The 9,208-nt window shown below is 41.1% G+C and overlaps 1 pseudogene; it reads left to right on the forward strand.

The window, feature by feature from the left end:
* The first annotated feature begins 200 nt into the window (after positions 1 to 200).
* On the forward strand, positions 201 to 8,459 carry LOC118240472 (annotated as a pseudogene).
* The last annotated feature ends 749 nt before the right edge of the window (positions 8,460 to 9,208 follow it).

Here is a 9,208-nt window from a genome sequence, read left to right on the forward strand (position 1 = left end):
AGGTGCAGGTGTATATACGAGGTGCAGGTGTGGTTACAGACAAGACAGTCCTCCCACTGCACATGGCGGGTCGAACCACGTGAATCGCGGGAGGCGAGCGTTCCGTGACAGAACCCCCTCCCAAGGGGCGCGGATCCCGACGCATCCGTCCAATGAACGTGAACCTCCAGGTACCGTGTACACGTACACACAAACACAGCATGGCAGTGCCCGGCGCCCAGGCGGGCCAGGTGCCGCCAGCAAGAGAGACCTCGCGGGGAGAGAGAGAAAGGCAGCTTCCCTGCCTCTCTCGGGGCAGTCCGGTACACTCCACCACACGTTGCGCCTGTAAACACAAAAGGCGCAAACAGAAACACACAATAGCACCAACACACAAACACAAGGCGCTGTGACGTGGCGCCCGCCGTCCCCGCAGGCTCCTTGACGTGTCCGAGGCCTCAGCGGACACGCGGGGGTGCACGTCCGCCCCGGTTCCAGACATCCCTAAACGGTCCTCCTCTTTCCCGCCGCTCTAAGAGCGTCCCAGAGGCGGGTTGCCTCTGAGGCTTTGGGCAGACCTTTCCAGTTTCGCTGGCGAGTCAGCTGAGGAGAAGGGTCTTGGGAGATCCCGCTGGCTCCACGCAACCGCCCTCTTTCTGGTGGTTGTGGTGCCCCTCGGTCCTCCCTGGCCCGGGCTCAACCGCCTGAGGCCCCCCCCAAGAAATTCCTGGGGCTGTTCCCCTCTACCTCCGGAGAAGACGCAGACAACGGTCCTCTCCCCAATATCCTGGGATCCAGGCAGAGGTGCAGAGGATGTTCATGCACCCCCCGCTAGGAATTACTTTTTTTGTCGAGGGAGAGTGCGTGCTGTAGCGGTTGGTTATTCTGTAACGTGTGCTGTAACATAGTCAATGTTCACTGTATTAGTGTTCACCGTATGTGTTTAATGTTAATCGTTTCTTGTTTGTATCAGTCGTGAGTGATTCTTGTGAGTGCCGTTAGTGTTTCATGTTAAATGTGAATAAATGTTCGTCCCAGTCGGAGGAGTCTGTGCGTCCTGCCGCTCCCCCTACGGCACTCGGGCCACCGCACGTTACCGCACCACTCTGATTAGCAGGGAAAATTAATGAATTAATTATTATTTAAGGACTATGTTAAATCAGTCTTGACTCATAAAGTCACAAGTTCAACAATGTGATTATTACTTCTGAAACCCTAACTAAATAAATAAATATGGCAGTGTCTTTACTTAAAATTCAAAAAAATCCATCAACCCATTGTATAGAGTACATTGTATTAACAGAAAACTTTTTATCCATCCAATTTGTGTTTGCAGATGTCAAAACAATATGGATCCATATTCACTGTGTATTTTGGTCCAAAGAAAGTAGTTGTCCTGACAGGATATCAAACTGTCAAACAAGCACTGGTGAATCATGCAGAAGAATTTGGAGACAAGAGACATCAGTCCCATATTCTATGACTTCAGCCAAGGATTCAGAAAACCTTATTCAGCCAATTTAGATGATGGAATGTGTGTGTGAGTTGATCATGGTACTATTTAAATTTTAATTAGGTAAATTATTTGTTTTTCATTCATTATTTATTTACTTTTTTGTTTTGATTTTTTTCAGAATAGATGGTGACTAGACTTCAGAAGAGTCCTAATAAGGAGCCTCCTGCTATTGAATATATTAGCCCAGGGTAATCTGTAGATAAACTACACCCTGTATGTTAATAGTGACTATGTGGAAATGTTCAAGTAGTGGTGTGCTGCCAAGAACTAATACTAAGGACTAACTGTTTCACATCCTGTTTAAGAGCCTTATAGGAGGGTAGAAACTGTTCATCAGCACAGAATGAGGTAGACTTCAGGAAACTAACTAGGAAGTAACAGAGACAATGACAGCAACAGCAACACCAAATCTAAACACAACTGGCAAACCAAAATAACCGACAAACTGGAAAGCAAAACAGGGCTTAAATAACCAAGACTGATGAAGATCCAGATAAACATTACCAGACACGGGTGAACATAATTACAGCTGGGGATACAGGCTCGGGGGTGGAACAGAACGAAACCAAAACAAGAGCTTGACAAAACCGAGCCAAGTATACCAGGGACAGAAACCAAACCAAGCACGTAAATATGTCGCCGTGGGAACTGCGATGCCTGTGACACACAGTGAGCAGGCTGTGTGCTGGGTGGCTACTGTCTAGCTGCATCATTTTCATTTTCCCCAAGCAGCAGGACTGATGGCTATCCTGTAAGGCTGGAGGTTTGTGGCCTATGATGGATTCTGCAGTCCTCACTACTCTCTGGAGGACCTTCAGTCACTTGCAGTGCAGCTGCAGTACCAGACAGTGATGCAACCTGTGGGTTTGCTCTCTGTTTTAGATCTATAAAAGGTGGTGAAAATGTCAGGCGGCAGGCCAAACCTCCTGAACCTTCACAGAAAGAAGAGGTGCTGTTGGGCTGATCTCACCAGTGTGTTGGTGTGGTTGAACCAGGTGAGGTCATCTGTGAGGTGTATACCGAAAAACTCAACCGACTCTTTCCCCTTGGGATACGTTGATGTATAGGCGAGAGTGACCACCCAAATGCAGCTTCCTGTAGTCCACAATCATCTCCTTCATTTTACTGACATTGAGCTGGAGGATGTTGTCGTAGCAACACTTTGATAGAGCACTAACCTTGTCTCTGTAGGTTGACTTGTCTCCCCTTGTGATGAGGCCTAGGATGGTTGTGCTATCAGCAAACTTGAAGATGATGTTAGATGTGTGTTTGGCTACACAGTCATGTGTAAATGGGGAGTACAGGAGGGGGCTGAGCACACAACCCTGTGGAGCCCCTGTGCTCAGAGTCAGTGTTGAAGAGAAGCTGTTTTCTACTTTCCCCACCTTGGGTCTGCATATCAGGTAGTCCAGTATCCAATTGTGGACCAGGTACCTTGCGTGGGTTAACTGCCTTAAAGGATCTGACCTCCTCAGACACAAAGCTCTCCTGATCTACTGGGAGTTTTGCAGCAAGGGGGATGTTTTCCTCAAACCGAGCATAATGAGCATTTAGCTTCTCTGCAAGTGAGGAGGTCAACCCCCCTATCACAGTACCAACTTCCTTTGTAGTCAGTGATCATGCAAAGTCTATTCCACATATGTCTGAGAATTCATTGATGTTAGTGCCAGCTGTGTCACAAAATATCCACCAGTCTGTGGTTTCAAAGCAGTCCTGAAGTGTGAAGGTGGCCTCTGCACTCCATTGATAGACTGATCAGAAAACCTTTTTTCCTGTTTGAGTTTTGTCTGTATGCAGGCAGGATAAGGATGGAGGTGTGATCAGATTTTCCAAAAGAAGGGCAGGGGAGGTGTTTATATCCTGAAGGAGAAGTCACCCAGAGTGACACCAACAAGGGAAACATTAATAAAACAAGATTCATGGTGAAAGAGCATGACTAAAGTGTAAGAGAAGAATTAGGAGAAAAGGGGAAACCGTTGTGAAACAGCCAGAGGGAAGCCAGGCCAGCAATGTTCTTCATAAAAGGCCATTTTCTGAAGACAATTATTATTTTATGTTATTTTCCTTATTAATCATGGTTATAATTTGGTTTTGCACTGGAATAGATCATAAGCAGTTTCCCAATGTGTGTTTCATCATGAATACCTGTTTTATATAAATATTGTAAAAACATGCAGTTGTCTCACAGTTAAGATGAAAAACCATTCTGCATTTTGTGTTTACATTTACATTTATGGCATTTCGCTGACATTTAGCTGTTTAACAACAAAGGTTTAATGATTTCTGTTTATGATCAAGGAATTCTGTTTTCTAATGGTGAGAACTGGAAAGAGATGAGGCGCTTTGCCCTTAGCACCCTGCAGGACTTTGGGCAGGGCAAGAGAGGGAGTGAAGAGAGAATCATAGAAGAGATGTGGAATTTGAGGGAAGTGGTGGAGAACTTTAAGGGTAAGAGACATAAGTATATATTTTCTATTTTACTCTTACCAGAAGTAACTATTTTTTGTAGTTGAGCCAAAAATGTAATTATCCAAATTATCCATAATGTAATTATCCATTTATCCAAAATGTAATATATGGGAACATTTAACATCCTGTTATTGGTTATTGTATAAATGCCTCAAATATCACCTCAGCCATTGTATATGGAAGCAGGTTTGAATACAGTGATCCTCGGTTCCAAAACATGGTAAACCGAAGCAATGAGAATATCAGGATCACTGGTTCAGCTTCTATACAGGTACCCTGCTATGTTTTTGAATAAGCAAGAGACACAAAGATAGGATGATGTATGGATAAATGTAGGAGGCACATAACAAAATGTTAATCTGTGTGTTTGTAGCTTTACAATATGTTCCCCTGGCTTCGGCTCTGGCTAAAGGACTGGAAAATTATCATGGCAAACTGTGAAAAAACTCTGAAGGATATAATGCAGCTTGTGCACAGCCTCCAGGAGACCCTGAACCCTCAGGAGTGCAGAGGCTTTATTGACTGTTTTCTAGCATGCAAACAAAACGTGGTATGTCCTTCTTGTGCTGTATACAGAAATGCTTAATGTGTCAAGTTTTATCTTGTACATAGTGCATATACAACCACTCATATTTTGGAGTATCCATATGACCTCTGTAGTGGTATGAACTCCTAATTTATAATTCTGCACTCATCAAATTTGTTATAGTTATAGTAAATTAATGGGGCACCATCGCATATGGAAATATTTTAATCAGTCTCAACTGGAAGTCGCAAGTTGTCTAACTCGTGATCATCCACCACAGGTTAGAAATGCCACCAGTGAAGCCACAAACTTGACAGCTAATGGAACGTTGAACTAATCAGCAATCGCATAGTGTATAATACATTGAAGAATAGAGGGAATAAAGAGAGAAACCAGATAAAACAAATGAGAATATTTGTTTAGAAAACAAAAGTAATCTACAGGACTAACTAGAAGACGACTCAATCTGACCTTTAATCAATAGGCAACTTAAGTTAATTTATATAGCACTTTTCATATACTGTGGCAATTCAAAGTGCTTCAGTAGCACTATCTGGCTGCCAAATGGTGAAACAGAAAACTCTCGTTTGCATCTCAGTGGGAGATTTTGAGTTTGATCAACAATCGATAGGATGTTTAGCAACTAATCACCAATTCTAAAGGAATTAATGTATTGATTCATATAGGTAATATCATTTTTAAAAACAGACAGGATAAATGAGAATAAAGGTCATACAGGGATCCCTAATAACTGACAGCATTACCTAGAGAACTACTAGATGTGAAGTTTAATTGCTAGTACTACAGTAAGTGGAAGCAGTAGTGGAAAGACTAACAAAATTAACATGTTTTGCTTAATTGACTATACTTGCACAAGGAGCTCTATGAGTGTGGGAAGCCTGATTGTCACACTGTGTAAAGGAATTCCCTGTTCGCTATGTCACAAGAATGACAACATCAAAGTTGGCTTTCAAAAGGCCGTTATCACTTCTTATTATGGGGCATTTGGACAGTTCCAGCAGCCTGGAACATTGTCCATGTGTGCGTGATGCTCTGTGTGGGACAAAAACAAGCACACAAAAATCACACAATTCACAATACAGATAGGGGCAATATTCATGGGAGACAGGAATGTCTTTCCCTTGCTCCAAAGCAAGTTCAGTCATGAACTGTCAAACACCTGTTTCAAGCTTGGTATACACCTCTTTAACTGGTGTTTAAACATTGATAATAGCAGTATTTATACACATTGCGTTTACAATTGGCAGAGTGTCCTTGATTGACTCTCTTAATTCAGTGGAAAGTTAAATGTAACACTGTTCAGATTGCAGAAAATAAAATTAAAAATAACACAAATGTACGATGAATGTGAAGACCCACTGTGCTGCAAATGAAACGTGATGCAAATTCAAAAAACGCATGCAACTTCAGAAACCCTGCAAATAACAGCTACAACACGACGGACATGTTTCTGAGGACACGGAGAGGGAATGGACTCCTATGAGACCAGTGGTGACCGAGTAGCTAATGAAAAATATTTATATTTGTGATTACCATGGTTATATCGTTTGTTATGGATTATGTTGATACAGAATGAACAACTGATCTATTCATGCTCAGCAGTTTTGCATATTTAATTCTGCTAGGTTGTAATGCAGCTTTAAAGAACGCTGATGAAAAAAAAAATCCCATTTAACGCGACTATGTTTCTGGCTTAATACGTAGTTAGTTAGCTAGCTAGCTAGCTACCTTCAGAGTGTGTTACTAATTTACAGGATACACTATGTTTTTGTTCAGGTTTGATAGTTTAACTGGTCTGCTACAGTGACCATCTTGTCAATTGTCTTATTCTTACTAGTTAATCTCAAGTGTGTTGTTTTTACATACATACAAAATATGGTTTGAAATCAATAACGCTCTAAAAGTAGGTATATGGACAGAAACCTAGTTGTATTCGACAGAATCTCTTTAGGCTGAACTGGAGTTTAAAATAGTAACACACTCTGAATGCATCTAGCTAGTTATTAACTGGCAGGATCAGGTTTATATTTCTGTTAGTTGGGATTTTGTTTTATCAGTGTTCTTTAAGGCTGCATTCTTTACAACCAAACATGTGCAAGAATGCAAAGCACAAATAGGCCAATTGTTCATTCTGTACCACCAGTGACAAAACTTTGGAAATCACAAATATAAATTACTTTTCACTGGCTGTTTGGTTGAATAACCCCTTTTTGTGTCCCCCTGAAACAACACTTTCATTGTGTTGTGACTGGATTTGTAGCATTTCTGAAGTTGCATGTGTTTTTTGAATTTGCACTGCATTTCTGAAATGTAGCATATGTTGTCATTTTGAATAAAATGTTTTTGGAATTTGTATAACATTCATGAATTTGCATTGCATTTCTGAAATGTAGCACATGTGTTTTGATGAATGTGTTTAATGTAGTTGCAGCATGTTGGGTCTTCCTGGCCACCATACAAATGAACATGGATGAAACAATGGCTTAAGTTGGCAAGCATAAATGGAACCTTATGATTTTAAGCTTCTTTATAGGTTTTAGCACAGCAAAACTGGTTCCTTAAAAATATAAATAAAATGGGACTTCTTAAGAAAACCTTTTCATGCTTGTTGAATTGGTTCACTGTTAGGCCAGCTGATTAGGCTTGGTATGGAAAAAGCCAGTGGTTTGATGGTTTTCAAACATCTCTCTATATGATCCCTGGTATTACTCAGTTGTACTCTGATGGAAGAAAGTGGTCTCTTATGTTGGCTGACTAATTGATCCCTTCTGATTATTGGTTAGGAGGCTGGAAAAAAGAACTCATTGTTCCATGCACAGAATCTCCTTCAAACTGTTTCCAACCTGTTTGCTGCTGGTACTGAGACAACCAGCACAACGCTCCACTGGGGCATTCTGCTTAATGGCCAAGTACCCCCACATACAAGGTAAGAATTCCAACTGCAATGTGAATATCCAGTGTCCAAGACATTTCTCCAATGAGGAAGACAAAGAGGTGCTTGATGGTGTTTGAGGGTTTACCATGGTTGCTTCTTGTATTTGTTTATATTGTAATATTGAAAGAGTTGATTGCTTTTGTCTTCTTAAAAACACGAGACAATATCTTCTGTTGTGCTCCAGATCAGGTACAACAGGAGATTGACAGGGTGGTTGGAGGCCGCCAGCCAGTGCTGGATGACCACAAGAACCTGCCTTACACAGATGCAGTCATCCATGAGACACAGAGACTGGCAGACATAGTACCCATGAGTCTCCCTCACACCACTACCTGTGATATTAACTTCCAAGGCTTCTTCATCAAGAAGGTCAGGCTGTTAGATTAACTGAGAAGAGTCTAAAAGCAATACAACAAAAGCATGCATAGGATAAAATTATTAAATGTACGTAGGAGACTGAGAGCTGAAACTGGCTGGTTTATAAATATAACAAAGACATGACAAAATGGCTGCGTAAATTTAAATTTTGCACTGTTGTCATACCAGAGAAAGCTGTCACTAGCTTCCTGCTTAAGCTAAAACTGTGATTCTTTCCAGGGAACCTGTGTATTTGCTCTTTTGACATCCGTGTTGAAGGATGAGAATGAGTGGGAGAGCCCTTACACTTTTAATCCAGGACACTTCCTCGATGAGTAGGGACACTTCATTAAGAGAGATGCCTTCATGCCCTTCTGTGGAGGTGCACTGAAATCATTTTCTGTCATTGATCTGGTGCTCCAGATTTCATGTTGTACTTTAAATGTCTGTCTGTGTGTCTGTTAAGGGCGTAGGGTGTGTCTGGGAGAGAGTCTGGCCAGGATGGAGCTGTTCCTCTTCTTCGCCACTCTTCTGCAGCACTTTCGTTTCACTCCTCCACCTGGCGTGTCTGAGGAACAGTTGGACCTCATGCCAGCTGTGGGCTTCACGTTGACCCCTCTCCCCATAAGCTCAGCGCAGTAAACTACTTGGCATAATCCATTCACTTTTAACATGTAAGGGTAGTATTTACATTCAAGGTTGGAATAATATTGGCAAAATACTATTTAAAAATTCACAGGCACTGGTGCAACCTGGATTTCAAAGTTCATCACACGTGACCAACACATTCACATGTAACTCACTTATCTGCCCCAACACTTGGCACCTAAAATTAAACCCTCATCATTCATATTGCTGAGTAACATTCAGTTTTATAATAAATGTATGATTTCTTATATGTGAATGAACCTTAATAATTTACAGTAAATATTAACAGTGCTTTTAGTTTTTCATGCCAAGTCAAGTTCATAGTCATCCCTCAGTATAATTCGTATATACATTATTACAAATGTTTCATCTGACAGTAGTGTGACACATATGAACAACATGGGAAGTCTGCCTCTGTTTTGCCATAATCTTCAAATAAAGTCTAATATTTCTACTGCACAAGGTATGATGCATTTCACTGTAAACACTCTCATCATCTGGAAACATTTGATAGAAATTGTTGCATCTTGTCCTCCCTAAGATGATCAAGTTTTTTGTTAGTGGATTGAAATAGTAGCAATGTATGTTTTAAATTTGTCAAAATACCTTTAACCAGGGCACCATGCTAAATGTAGGGAAATATGTTAATTATAATTGAAGTGTAATTACTTTAAAAAAAGCTTTATATTAATTCAGTCTCACTCAGGTTATGGTTAGTCAGAGTCCTAATCACGTATGCAGGGATTATAAAAATGAA

The sequence above is a fragment of the Electrophorus electricus genome, chromosome 21 (assembly GCF_013358815.1).
Source record: "Electrophorus electricus isolate fEleEle1 chromosome 21, fEleEle1.pri, whole genome shotgun sequence".
In the NCBI taxonomy this organism is placed as follows: Eukaryota; Metazoa; Chordata; class Actinopteri; order Gymnotiformes; family Gymnotidae; genus Electrophorus; species Electrophorus electricus.